Below are 15902 nucleotides of genomic sequence, written 5' to 3'. Positions count from 1 at the left end.
TTAAACAATCCAAGTTTAATTTCATTATAACACCCTCTTCTTTGAAAAGCACATTTAAATTGATTCTGAAAGATGAGATTTAATACAGCCACTCTGATTCTTTCTGGTTCATCGATTTCAGTTTGAGCAGAGAACAGCTGTTTTAGTTCACCAGCTGCTGCTCTTTCCTCTATGAAGGTAGTAGTCTAAACGCAGGTTAGGGATCTCCAGTCCACAAGGGGTTCTGTCCTGGGAACCATGATAAATTTGTTTTCAAGGGTAATAGCAGCCCAGGTTAGGTGGCCAAGGTAAAAAATTGTTTATCCAGGGAACTTGTGAGGTATTGACTTGGCCATGTTGAAGTAACTGTAGGCTGGCATGTTGACAGTCTACCTCAGATTTAAAAATCTTTAGAACAAGTGCATGTTTACACTGTCTCTCCATAAAAAAATACTCGTGCCATTATCAGAGACAGAGCACTGATTAGATAGATCATTGATATGAACTAATACAGCATTGCTTATGTTCTTATGCTCTCTTGTTCTTTTGGGCATGCATGGCTTGTCTTTTCTCTTGGTTAGCACTGCATCCCTCTTTGTCAGCACTGGGTAAGGGGAGTAGATTTCTGCATTAAGAATCTTACTTGCACTCAGATGAACACTATTTGAGCAGAGTAAAAATAATCGGTCAAAGGAACAGCCTCATAGAGGAAGGTTTCTGTTAGCACAATTCTTTTAAGTTATTTTCCACTAGCAAATGTGACTGCTTGGTCAATACTCCAACTCTGAGTGTGGAACTCTGCCTCCTTTGGAACAAATAGAATTGGAACTTGAGTAGTAGTCATAATAGTAGTAGTATTTATTCAGCATTTACTATGTACAGAAGATGGTCCTAAGTGCTGAGAGAGAAAACAATGATGGGAATCTTTTGACTTTTCTTCTGACTTGAATTATGCTTCCCTCATCTCCTAGCAGTGCTGCCGCTCCATGGAATTTTCAGGCCAATTGCTCTACAGACAGTCAGTTTAGTTTTAATGCCGATTCCATGTCGGTACCACACAAAGTCTGTTGGCCTTCCAAAGTACATATTGGATTTTCTTTCCTACATCCCTTATTGGATAGCAGAATTCGGTGATATTCATAGACATCCTTGGTAGTGTGCAAGATCTGCCACATGCAAGCTCCACAAAGTCCCTTTTTCTTCACTCTAAACACTGGGACAGGATAAAAGTCAGTAAACATAATCCCTGCCCTCAAGTAGTGTCACTTTGGTGATAGTAGTAGTGCTTACTATGTGCAAAGCATTGAACTAAGCCCTGGGGAAGAAAAGCAAGGATGATCTATAGACACAGTCCCTGACCACAAGGAGTTCAAAAGGTAAGATTCGGCAAGGCAGGATCACAAACCAGATAGTCCTGGAACAAAATCACTCTCTTAACACTTAAACTACACTCACCAAAATATAGTTTTGCTGACTGAGGCATATGGGGAGACTGGATGACAAGAGGTTACCCAACAGCCGCTATATGGGAAACCAAAAGCAATGAGGATGGACAAAATATTTTAAGACTGCAGCAAAACAAAACCCTCAGACAATAGAGCTTCTTAGCTGAAAACTGAGAAAAACTGTAGTAGGCAGATCATTATTGCAACTGCACTGCAACCAAGAAAAGTGCCGCTCTTTTTGAGAAGAGGCTCCAAGAGGATTCTAAAACAAAGGCACAAGCCAAAGCAGCACCAAGCACTGCCAACAACAAACAAAACAGCACGATGAAGGACCGTCTTTGTGGCTTCACAATGTGGTTGGCACTGTGGGTCCTCCTTTGGCCTCTTCGACTACATCTGCGCCTATAGGTAAACTTCACACTCAGGGACATCTTCTTTGAGTATTAAAGACAGCTATATAGAATGATCTTTAATTTTACAAATGCAAATCTGAAACTCATTTGTCTATATGAATGCATGCACCATATACCAACGTCCTCTAGGCAATTAAGTAGAACAAAGCCAAGCAAAGCAAATCCGACCATCCTTTTCTCAGAAATCAGCACATGCTGTATCCAGAGAAACAGGATTGTACACACTGGATTTAATCCCCTCCATACAAAACACCTGCAACATTTCCATGGTGGTCTTTTTCTGTTCTGTTTGAATTAATAAAATCATTCCAAGCCAGTCCTTATGGTAACAGCAGCAATCAAAAGAATACATTTTTACAAAAGTCCAACTAATCTTGGGCATTATCAGAACAAAGAATCCCCTTCCTTGTAGTCCTGCACAAAGGAAAATAAGATTGAAGTGCTATCAAAGTGCATTCTACATACCTTGACTCCTCATTATGTATACATTATACACACAGCGACTGCTGGCAGTCCTTTTATAAAGGACTTAATTTCAGTGAAATCTAAGGTTCAAAACATTTTCATGACAGATGAATATGTGTAGAGAGAAAAAACAATTCATCATGCCAAGAGCAACATATCCAAATGACTGATCCCTAGAAGATATAGTTGATTAGAGAAGCAGCGTGGCATAGTGGAAAGAGCATGGGCTTGGGAGTCAGAGGTCATGGGTTCTAATCCCGGCTCCATCCCGGTCAGCTGTGTGACCTCGGGCAAGTCACTTGACTTCTCTGTGCCTCAGTTACCTCACCTGTAAAGTGGGAATTAAGATTGTAAGCCCCACGTGGGACAACCTGATTACCTTGTATCTACCCCAGCACTCAGGACAGTGCTCGGCACATAGTAAGTGCTTAACAAATGCCATTATTATTATTATTATTATTGTTATATCAAATTTTCTTTCTCCAGGAAAATTAGAGGCTAGTATAGTATAGTGTGATACACTATGTATGGATGCTGATTGCAGTGAATAAATTTAGAAAGTTAAGTAGAATACTGTGATGAACACTATGCAGTATTTGCTGTGAAAATTGGTAGCAGGAATTATTTCTGTTTCAAAAACAAGGGTTCCACTGAACTGCATGACCATTTACATGTCCAATTATGTATCCATAATTCATTTCTTCATACTAATATCTGTTTCCCCCTGTAGACTGAAAGCTTGTTGTGGGAAAAGAACATTTCTACTAACTCTGTTATATTGTACTCTCCCAAGCACTTAATACAGTGTGCTGTATACAATGAGGGCTCAATAACTGTGATTGATTGATTTGAACTGTATGGTTTAGATCAGATGTCAAACTGTCAGCCTACAGAGGTCTCTTTGTGTACCTCTGTCTCTGTGTCTTTCCATCTCAGTCTGTCCTTTCCCTTTCTTTCTCTGCATCTAGTTGTCTTGCCCTCTCTCTGTGTGTCTTTCTCTCCTCCTGTTACTGCCAAATGACTGTCTTCCATGGGCAAACTGTCCAGAAGAAAAATGAAAGACGCAGTCAACAGTGCCCCTCCTCAGTTCTTCCCCAGGACTTCCAGTGGCAGGAAGGGGATAGAAATGGAAAAGCACCCTTTCCATTTCAGTGCTGGGGTACAAGCCTGAGATAGGCTGATGGAAGACGTGGGCAGAGGGAAGACCTCAGAATCTGCATTGTTTGAATGTATAAGTGCATAAGCTGCCCATCCTCAGTGAAGAGTTTAAAAGTCCCCCTCTAGACTGTTAGCTACCTGTGGGGTATGGATCATGTCTAACAACTCTATTCCATTGTACTTTCCAATCGCTAAATACAGTGCTCTGAACATAGTAAGCACTCAATAAATACCACCGATTGATTGAAAGTCCTGAAGGCACAAGCTGGTCAAGATACTCGTTTTAGTCCCTCCCTACTACATGATTCTTTCAATCAATCAATCGTATTTATTGAGTGATTATCGTGTGCAGCAAACTATACTAAGCATTGGTTGATTAATTATTGATTGATTGAAAGTCCTGAAGGCCAAGCTGGTCAAGCTAATCTCTTTAGTCCCCTTTCTACTGTGTGATTATTTCAATCAATCGGTGGTATTTATTGAGCACTTACTGTATGCAGAGCACTGTCCTACGCATTTGGGAGAATACAGTGATAATGATGATGGTATTTGTTAAGCTCTTACTATGTGCCGGGCACTGTATTAAGCGCTGGAATGGATATAAGCAAACCAAGTTTGGACACGGTCCCTGTCCCATGTGGGGCTCACAATCTCAATCCCCATTTTACAGATGAGGTATATGAGGCACAGAGAAGTGAAGTGACTTGCCCAAGGTCACACAGCAGCTGAGTGGCAGAGCCGGGATTAGAACCCATGACCTTCTGACTCCCAGGCTTGTGCTCTATCCACTATGTCATGCTGCTTCTCCAAATATAACTTTCATGTGAAAATGCCTAACTCCAACCTCTGGAAGTTCTTTTCACAACTTTCTTCAAAACTCTGCTAAAGTCCCACCTCCTCTATGAAGCCTTCCTGAATTACCCACCTAACTCTGAGCATTCCAATCACTCCAGCTATGTCCTCATCCAGTACTTTTCTTCCTCTGTAAAGTTGTTTCCTGCATTCAGGATGAACACATTATTTCTGAATGACAGAGTGAAAGACAGCCCTAAGTAAGTTTGGAAAGTTGTCACCTCAGATGCGTCAAAATAAACATCTTCCCATTACTTTTCATCACTGTACAACTTTTACATGCTATGAATTATGTATAGTACAAGTGTCATGAAGGAGTAAAGATGTGTTTCTTATATTCTTCAGACTTTCATGTTTATGTTTTGAAGCACAGCAAGCAACTGCAAAGCAAGAATTTGATGGCTGACTACGTCTCACCAGTTTATGAATGGTGGAGTTTTCGGCAGCATATGGAAATAGCATGTTTGGGATGCCGCAAGTATGAGGGTAGCAGTTATGTGGTCTTCAGCCTTTGTAGAAAAATCAAAGCTTTATTATTTGAATTAATTCACCACACGGTCTGAATAAAAGCATGAAACACCAGTCTCATTTTTCCTGTTGGTCAATTTTGGTCTATACACTGAAAATATAGACCATGTTTCCAAAATAGATTCAAAAAGGACAAACCTGCTTTGAGTTTTTTTTAGATTTAGTTTATTAGGAGGATATCAGAGCCTCTCCACTGAACTGGATACTTCTCCTTAAGGTGTGAATTATCTCCATTTCTTCCTCAGAGCCATATCGATTGATGGTCACAATTTATGTCCTTAAAATTTTATAGGGTCCGTTTTTAAAATAAATCTCATTTTTGGAAGGCCACTGCTGTTCTTTGTGTCTTATATTGTTCATTTGCAATTAGATAGTTCTTAGTCTCAGGATTTATACATCCACCTAGAGGCATAATAATCACTGATGATACTCTACCTGCCTCGTAAACAAAAGCATGATTACTATCATTATCAATGCACGAGCAGTGAAAAGGAAGAAAACATTTCTAAAAATTTGGATCTCCCTTGGACCAAAATCTAAACTAAGTGGTTATTATGGGGAATGTTAGTAATGAGTGGATAATAATGGCGAATTGTATTAAAAAAGCATTGAACCCCAGTGGATTGTAATGCTAAATAGCAGTGGTCTATTCATGCTCAGTGAATGCACCAAACATGATCTTGTAATTCCCAAGCATACTCAAATCCAAAATAAGAGATATTGATAAGTTCACCCCAGGTCCAAATGATGGTAACCCATGTAGGATATCATTCATCAATAGAAATGGAAAGGTACATAAATTACTGTAACCACATGAGGTGCTGGGAGCTGGATTGACTAGTGTTAGGTTGTGAGGTCAAAGGCCTGGCCTGGTAGAAGGACAGAGTGCCCCATCATCTTTCTTAGAATGAAAGGTTCTTGTGGGCAGAGATTGTGTCTACCCACATTATTGTATTGTACTCTCCCAAGTCTGACGGTTGGGTGCTTTAGGTTAGTGATGAAGTGTGCTCCCTGTCTGACAGTCTGTCTGCTCCTCTGAGCAGAAGAGGTTTCCATGTGATGAATTCATTTTTCTCTTCCTAACCTCTTCATGGAGTAAAAAAAGAAGCCAAAGCAGGTTTATTTGGTCATCACTTTAATTTGGGAATTATTTTAGGCTAAATCCTATTTTCCAACCATTTTCCCAAGCAAAGCTCTCAAGCAGTCAGGCACATATTCTAGCACACGGTGTCTAACTTCAGTTAGTCAAATTCTCTTCTAGTCCTTGTTACTCTTAGACATCAGTGATCTAAATATTACCTTTTAAACCTAGATTTTAGTATTTTAAAATTTTCATTTTTATGGTATTTATTAAGCACTTACTATGAGCCAGACAGTGTACTAAGTCGTGGAGTAGGTACAATCTAATCAGGTTGGATAAAGTCCCTGTCCCACATAAGGCTCACTTTCATTCATTCAATTTTATTTATTAAGCACCTACTGTGTGGAAATCACTGTACTAAGCGCTTGGGAGAGTACAATATAAAAATGAATAGACACATTCCCTGCCCAGAACAAGCTCACAGTCTAGAGGGGGAGACAGACATTAAAATAAATAAATAAATAAATAAATAAATAAATAAATAAATAAATAAATAAATAAATAAATTACAGGAAAATACAGATATATACATATGTTCTGTGGGGATGGGAGGGAGGATAAATGAAGGAGCAAGTAAGAGTGATGCAGAAGGCAGTGGGAGAAGAGGAGAGGAGGGTTTAGTCAGGGAAGGCTTCTCTGAGGTACAGAGAAATTAAGTTACTTGTCCCAGGTGACACAGCAGGCAAATGGCGGAGCCAGGATTAGGACCCAGGTCCTCTGACTCCTAAGCCTGTGTGTTCTCTTTCCACTAGGACTGTGACCTTTTCCCATCTATGTTACTAATTAAATCCCAATTTTTATCCTTATCTTGTTTGGTAATTTGTTTTAGCCATAGTCATTGAGGCCTACATAGAACTCTCATTTGGATGCTGGTTTAAGCCTATATTTTCCTTGGGTAATGTCAAACAGGGCTGGTCAGTAATGCTAGCCCTAGTTTTATGGTATACAGTTAAAAAATCCTTGGTAAAGCCTAATGAGGATATTCTCAAGGCATACTAAGACAATATCATAGTGATCCTATTGAAGCACGTAACCCTAACTACAAATATGAACAGAAACAGGAAATGGGTGCTTTACTGTCTAAAAGACACCCATTCAGATTCAGAGTATGGCAAGTTGATGTTACAACAGTGATTCATTGAAAATGACTCATCTGAAAATCCTATTTGTATTAAAGCATGAAATGCAGTATTAATAATATAAAGTGCCTCATCATTATAACAAAAGGGAAGTCTACAAAAATCTGCAAAGTGGTCTGCAAGTGAAACTAAGGAGCATGCTTCTAAACAACTAGTGTGATTCCAGGGTTGGAGTGATCCGGGGTTATGACTGACAGCCTCTTTTTTTTATGGCATTTGTTAAGTGCTTACTATGTGTCAAGCATTGTTCTATGCCCTGGGGTAGGTACAAGTTAAGTAAGCTGGACATAGTCTGTCCTGCACGGGGCTCACAGTCATCACTAAAGCCAGAAAGAGCTGGTAAAGACTTCCATGACACTGAGGAAAAGGGCAAATGATTGCAAAATTATCATAGGCAAGGACAGAATCCTGCAGAAATTGTAACCACAGCTCATCTTCTTAACAACACTTCTCAAAATACCTTTCACCAAAGAGAATGAGGCCCTAGGAAGTAGAGAACCTATACTCTCCCAAGCATTTAGTACAGTGCTGTGCTCACAGTATGTTTTTGCTACATATACTATTGATTATTTTTAATGGTATTTGTTAAGGTCTTACTATATGCCAGGCACTGTACTAAGCACTGGGTAGGTACAAATTTATCAGGTTGGAAACGGTCCCTCTCCCACAAGGGGTTCATAGTCTTAATCCCCATTTTACAGATGATGTAACTGAGGCACAAAGAAGTTAAGTGACTTGTCCAAGGTCACACATCTGACACATCTGACACATGACAGAGCCTGGATTAGAAGCCAGGTCCTTCTGACTCGAGGCCCTTGCTATATCCACTAGGTAATGCTGCTTGATTGATTTACTATAAAAATATAAAGATTCGGCATGTGCTCCAACAGGTGAGGCAATCATCGCAATAGTCAAAGCCTTTCATAAAGGTAAAACTCCTCACTAGTCCTGTTGGTGTCACCTCCACAACATCGCTAAAATCCACCCTTTCATCTCCATCCAAACTGTTACCATATTAATACAATCACTAGTCCTATCCTGCCTGGATTACTGTATCAGCCTCCTTGCTGACCTCCTGCATCTCCCCACTCCAGACCATACTTTGCTCTGTTGCCTGTATCATTTTTCTACAGAAACGTTCAGGACATATCACCCCACTCCTCAAAAAACTCCAGGGGTTACCCATCCTCCTCTGCATCAAACCAAAACTCCTCACCACTGGCTTTAAAGTACTCCATCACCTTGATCCCTCCTACCTCACTTTGCTACTCTCCTACTACAACCCAGCCCGCACTTTTTGCCTCTCTACTGCCAACCTTCTCACTGTGCCTTGATCTTGCCTATCTCGCCATCGACCCCTCACCCACGTCCTCCCTCTGGCCTGGAACCCCCTCCCTCCTCAAATCCAACAGACCGCCCCCCCCCCCATTCAAAGCCTTATTAAAGGCATAGCTCCTCCAGGAGGCCTTCCCTGACTAAGCCCCACCACTTTCCTCTTCTCCAACTCCCTTCTGTGTCACCCTGACTTGCTCCCTTTTTTCTTCCCCCCTCCCAACCCACAGCACTTATGTACATGTCTGTAATTTATTTATTTCTGTTGATGTCTGTCTCTCCACCTCTAGACTGTTAAGCTCCTTGTGGGCAGGGAATGTGTCTGCTTATTCCTCTCCCAAGCTCTCCCGTCTGCTTATTGTATTCTCCCAAGCACTTAGTACAGTGCTCTGCACACAGGAAGCACTCAATAAATACGATGAATGAATGAATGCATGAATGACTAGAATGGCAGTAATTCAAAAACAAGGAGGAAACTAATTATTTAGACATTTCCCAGGGATTTTTCTCAACGTATGGAACTCTGATGATAAAATAATACTCTACTTTGGTCTAGCATTTTTATTTTTCTAAAGCACTTTCAAATCAATTATCTTATTTCATCCTCACGACACCCCAGTGAAGGAGGAATTATTGTCTCCAGTATATGAATGAGGAAATACTCATACATTCAGCCAGAAGCTGAGCTGAAACTAGAACCTATGTCTCTAGACTCCCAGGTGGATGCTTTTTCCACTAGGGCACACTGCCTTTCTTAGACCACTCTGTCTCTTTTGATATGCCATGAGACATCAAACTTACCACTATAATCACTATTTACAAGAAAAATGGTGAGAGGGTTTGTCAACAACATGGCCTAATGGAAACAACACAGGTGCGGGAAATCAGAGGACATGCCACTTACCTGCTGTGTGATTTGGGTAAGTCATTTTACTTCTCCATGCCTCAGTTTCCTCACTGTACCGCCTATTTTCCCACTCTCTTAGACTTTGAACCCCATGTGGGAGAGGGACTGGGTCCGACCTGATTATCCCAGGGCTTAGTACAGTGCTTAACACACAGTAAGCACTTAATAAATACCATAATATTATTATCATGAACACCAGGCTACCTCACTCATCTCTATTGCCAGCAAAATCCTAGTTGGTGTTTTTCTGGATAGTTTACTGAAGGATTTTCATCAGTGTGGCCTAGTAAATGGAGCAGGGGCCTGGGAGTCAGAAGGACCTGGGTTCTAATCCCAGCACCTCCACTTTTCTGCTGTGTGACCTTGGGCAAGTCATTTAACTTCTCTGTGCCTCAGTTGCCTCATCTGTAAAATGGGGATTAAGCCATATGTGGGATAGGGACTGTGTCCAACCTCATTAGCTTGTCCCAATGCTTAGGACAATGTCTGGCACATAGTAAGTCTTAAACAAATACCATTAAAAAAAAATCAGTGTTTACTCAACACCTAGTATATAAAGAGAACTGCACTAGGCTCTTGGGAAGATTCAGTAAAAGTAGAAGACATGATTCCTGCACTAGAGGATTTACTATCTAATAGGAAAAGCCAGCAGTCAGACAGTATAATTACAGTGAAAACTAAGGGAAACAATTGATGCAGCCAGAAATAACAAAACTAAGGAAAAACTGAATTTTAAAAGTTGAATAAATTTTATTTATTAGTATATGCACACATATACATTTAAATGCTAAGGATGGCTAATGGGATGATATCCCCAATGTTAATGATGCATTCTCTGAATCTCAGTGTGGCTTCAGACTAAAGCACTGCCAAATAGATGTGCAAACTAAATTAATCATATCCTAAACTAACCTTCTTATTGTGTTTCCCTCTTGACTCTGCCATGCCTAATCCCACTGAACATGCATATCACCTTCATGGAACTCCTCACACACACACTTACAAAGCCCCCCTAAGAAGCTACCATTCTCCAACTAATCCCCACCTCGAGGGTCATGTTACAGTATATCATGAGCCACCTATAACACCCATGAGACAATGTATTTATTTACTTCATTTATTCCATTTATTTAACTGCTGACATTTGTTTTCATCATTTGTACCTTTGCTCTTACTTTTGTTCCTGTTTTATTGTAATTTGTTCTGCCTCTGTCCTGCATTAGATGAAAGTTCTTTTCTAATTCTTTTGTATCTTCCCCCATGCCTAGCACATATGGGACACAGTAGATTCAGTGAAGACTGATGATGATTCAGAGGACATTGGCTGGTCTGGAGTAAAATGTACACTGAGTTCACTGACCTTGGCTAGAAGTAACATCCTTTAATGTTTTCTTAGTATCAAAAGAGCCTGGAATATCCCATTAAGCTATCACTCTCATTTCAACTCTCCTCTTCTCCACTGCTTATTCCTCAATTACCTACCTGACCAATTAATTACCTTCACTGTAGTTTTTTTTTGTGTCCAAAGAATAATTAATAATTGTGGTATTTGTTTAGCACTTACTATATGCCAAGTACTGTACTAAGAGCTGGGGCAGATACGTGACATTCAGGTCCCACATGGGACTCACAGTCTAAGTAAGAGGCAGAACAGGTATTGAATCCCCATTTTGCAGATGAAGGAATGGAGGCACAGAGAAGTTAACTGAATTGCTCACGGTCACACAACAGTCAAGTGGAAGAGCCAGGATTAGAATTTAGGTCCTCTAAATCCTAAACCCATGCTCTTTCCACTAGACCACACTTCTTTTCTTGAGAGGGCATCTAAGCCATGCCACTGTCCTGAAGCAGGAGCACATCTTAACCATCTGAGGCCGATGAAAATCTTTCCTGCTTCTTAATTAACCACAAAAAATTCAACAGTTTCTCATAAGGCCTTACAGTAGATTCTCAGCTTCTATGTTGCTTCCAACGGGTCCTTTCATTAGCAAGCCTTTACAAGCATCCCAATGAAATACATTCTGTATACACTGAGTCCCTTCTTCTCTCTGTGCATTCTTCAAGGACCTTCCTTCCCACTTTGGAACTGCCTACTTACAAATTCCTGCCAGCTGTTGTCACTCAAATAAGACTGAGATACTTTTTTCCTTACCTGTCAGGCATCTCATCACATGAGTTCTTCCCTTCTGTTAGGCTTTTTCCCTTCAGATGATGTTCTGAGAATATAAATAATTATGATTTCTCATGGCTCTAGCTTTGTTGGAAATTTCTTGGAGTGTATGATGTCAGCTATGCTATTTCTAGTAAAGATTCTCAAGGCCAATAAATATATTAACATGAGTACACCCTAAAATGTCATAGGCAAAACCAATCTAAGGAGCTGATGGACAACTGTGAAAGTTCTGAGCTAAATGAAAGGATTAATTTTCAAGTAAAATAATGTTGGGCTGATGATCTGACTTTTTCTTTCTTATGGACTAGTGCCACAAGGCCATTAGGGCAAATATGGATCAAGGCCTTCCACCTCCTGCTTTTGCTACTCCTTTTGGGAAGCAGTCATTATCAAGTGACTCATCCCCTTGATTCTATTTATTGCTATTGTTCTTGTCTGTCTGTCTCCCCCGATTAGACTGTAAGCCCGTCAAAGGGCAGGGACCGTCTCTATCTGTTACCGATTTGTACATTCCAAGTGCTTAGTACAGTGTTCTGCACATAGTAAGCGCTCAATAAATACTATTGAATGAATGAAAAGTGAGGTGGGGAATTGCACCATTGACTTCAACATGGCAGTGTTGGCCCTGCATAATAAATCATTTGTTAATCAAAATTGTGCCACTCAAATCCCAAATCACCAGTGGAATAGTCCCAGGAAATTCAGACCTTACCAGAATGGAAAATGTCAAGTCTTCACAGTCAAACCCAATGTCTCCTGACTTATCTACCTCATAGTACTAATAATATGCCTACTTTCTACCTATCAGAGCCTTTATTTGTGTGACTTTGTCACCCTCAGAGGTTCAGAGCTTAAAACATTAAGAATTTCATTCAGTTAGTCATGTAATTCCAATCTAAAATTTGGTTCAGCAGCAGGTAAGACCTGTCCACACAAAACTTTGTAATTTCTAACAATAGCTCTACCCCAAAGACTAGCCAAACAGACTTTTCCCAGAACCATGACTATTAATGGCTTCTAATGTGATGACTAATGACCATTTTCCTATGCTGTTGTTGCTTGTTTGGACTATAAGAAAGTAATACAAAACACACTACCAGCCACCCCACCCTTGCTCATCTGTGTCGTAGTTTCTGAATGCAATCATAACACTGTAACAAGGGGGGGTTGTAAATTGTGCTTCAGTCACGGCAGGCTTTAACTTTAAAGGAAATAAACCCTTCCACAGACAGGGTGCATTAATAGTGAAGCCAGCTTTATTACAAGGTGACTAAAGGCTTGGCCATTAAGATCTCTGAGCAAAAATCCTCAATTCTTCCTGCCAGGCATAATTGGATCCTCACTGGAGAAATAGAAGGAAATATTTCCCCTATCCAAAGAGAGGAAGGATTTTTCAAGGCTTGCTTTCTTCTCTTTAAATGCTGCCAGTGTCTTCTTCTGTTTGATTATAGCCAGAACATCATGCCATGCCAAAATAGCCTGTTTCTGAAAAGTTCACTGACTAGGAGAGAAAGCCACAACAGAGGCATGTGTGCTAACATGACCTCACTGAACGAGGTCCTTGATGCGCCATGTGAGAAGGTTCAGCTTTTTTTTTTTCTGAACCATCAGATGTGGTCCACTGAGTAAGGCCAAGACTTAATCAGACCTGTTCTGCTCCATTACAGGAAATTCTGTGCACTTCTACTATATATTCCTTTCCCTCTAAATTTCCACTGATTAAAAATGAAAAGAAAAGAAAAGAAAAGCAAGAGGATGGAATTAAAACAGAAGGGCCTTGGAAAATTATTCTCACCCTTCAGTGGTTCTGCATTTCTAGCAGCCGTTTATATTTGCAAGCCTCAATTATTTACTTGTTCTGTTTTTTAAAAGTAAACTCATTTGTAGCCTCCACATAAAATGATTTTGTTTATAAAGTCTCTACTTTCAGTTCAGATCCTTGGTTTGCTCTATTGAATTGAGTCTATTTTATTCTAGTAAAATATCAGAAAACTGTAAATAAAATGCTGAGCTTTCCAGCTTGAATTACAGACTTAAGCACTCTTTTAAAAAAAATTATGGTGTAAAAGTTGACTCTAGGCAGTATCCCAGTATCCCCAGTTCTGGAAACTATGGAGACTTTTGGTTTTGAAGTATAAACTATACTTCCCTATAAAAACACTAGAGGCTGTAAGGAATGGAAACCCAGCTGATTAAAGGTACTGTACCTTTACAGCTCCCCTATGATTGGAAGAAGGAAAAAGCGAGGAGGAGCTACAGAGCTGAATTTCAACTGCTTGCCTTTCCTTTCTCTGCATTTATTTAATTGCCTCAAAACAACACTGATACCTTGAATGCGTATGAGGTGTTCTCTTTTCTTTACCCTCTAAAAAATAAAGTGGAGGCTAAAAAACATTCATATCCAGAGAAAGCATTAATCATAGCTTTCTTTGTAACACTGGGTCCTTCAAATCAGAATTACTTTCTCTAGAGCTTTCAAACCCACCTAAGATCCTATGTAGTTTCATCTCCCTCCATAGCAAGCAGAAACTCCTGACCATCAGCTGTTAGGCACTCATCAGCTTTCTCCCTACCATTTATACTCGCTCCTCTCCCATTACAACCTAGCCTGCACATTTCACTCCTCTAATACCAGCATACTCACTGTATTTTGCTTGCTTCTCTCCCATCACTGAACACTTGCTCACGCTGACCCTCCTGCCCGGGACTCCTTCTCCCTGTTTCTGAGGAACCACAACTCTCCCAAAATTCAAAGCTCTACTGAAATCATATCTCTTCCAGGGAAGCTTTCCTTGGCGAATCTCTTATTCCCTCACCCTACTTACCTTCCTAATGTATTATCTATGCTAAGCACTTCAGGAATTATGCCACATCTCTCCATAAATGTCTCTGTATAACCTTATATTTGGTTGCTTTCCCTTAACTGTAATTACTTCATCTGTCTTTTTTCCCTGATAGTTTGCAAGGTCCTTGAAGGCAGAGATTGTGTCTACTAACCTAAGCACTTACTTACATATATTTATACTCACCCATTTCCCCTAGCACTAATCTAATTTAATATCTCTCTCCCCCTCTGGAATGTAAGCTCCTTGTGGCCAAGAATAGTACCTACCATCTCTATTGTATAATGCTCTCTCAAGTACTTGGTACAGTTCTCAGCACACAGTAAGCCCTCAATAAATACCATTGATTGATTGATTACTAACTCTAGTGCTTAGTACATTGTTATTTATAGAATAAGCACTAAATAAATACTATTAATTGATTCATCGATTGACCTTTGATAAGCCTGATACACAGAAGATGTAAATCCACCTCAAAGACTCCAGTTAGCTTTGATGGACAAGATCCTGCTCAGTGCCTCCAGGAAAACTTCCACTGACTTCAGAATTGGGGCTCTGGGGTACTGGGGTTTCTGTGAGAAAACAGTGTTCGAGTATTTAAAGGTTTTCGAAGTTATTCAGAACTATCTCTGAACTTAAAACAGATGCCCACCAGTATTTTGTGATAAAGACATTACCAGCACACAACTGTCAACACCCAACTCCAAACAACATTTGAACCTGGGCATGTGCAATACACCTGCAGTTTGATGGCTGCCTATTTGATTTGTGGTCTGGTGTGGGATCTCTCAGTTTCAAAATTGGCCCTCGTTTTCTTCTCAAGTGAGCTTTTCTAGAGAGTTTTTATTTTTTTCAGTATTTAAAACCCTCCTCAGTTACATAGCTTCTGTGAATTTTTAAAATTAGTAGTAATAGCTGAAGCAACTGCTACAATTTCTTGGGATAATATTCGTTCGTATCAATTCAGAAGACGAAACAGTCATAGTAAAGCAGAAGCAAAGCAAGAATACTGAAAGGTGTGGTTAAACTGTATTGGTAAAGAAGTGTTTATGTCATGTCCGATTGCCATTTTTCTTCATAGCATTAACCACTCTGCAACTACAAGCCACTTTGCCATACGAGAACAAGAATATCCAATATTGCATTTTTTTAGTCACTATCAGACTTCAATTTAGGAACTGCTACCATTCTAACCCCTGATCCAGCTCAGAGTATTCTGTGATCCTTAAATGTTTCCTTTTTGTCTAATAATAATAATACTAATAATGTAATTGTGGTATCATATCAGACACAATCTCTGTCCGAAATGGGGATCATGGTCATCTGTGTGCTTTATAGCACAGGCGCACTGTGGAAAATGTTGGACTGTTAGTCCTGCTTCAGATTGGTATCACACACTCCCTGATGCTTTCATGTTCTTTCCTAAAGTCACAGTTAAAGTCACAGTCTTAGTAGGCTCTCATTCTACTAGCAAATGCCATGTAAACACGATTCTGGCTGCAAAGCCAAAACTTATGGTGGGTTGCG

Source organism: Ornithorhynchus anatinus, chromosome X1 (genome assembly GCF_004115215.2).
Source record: "Ornithorhynchus anatinus isolate Pmale09 chromosome X1, mOrnAna1.pri.v4, whole genome shotgun sequence".
Lineage (NCBI taxonomy): Eukaryota > Metazoa > Chordata > Mammalia > Monotremata > Ornithorhynchidae > Ornithorhynchus > Ornithorhynchus anatinus.
This window is presented reverse-complemented; position numbering follows the sequence as displayed.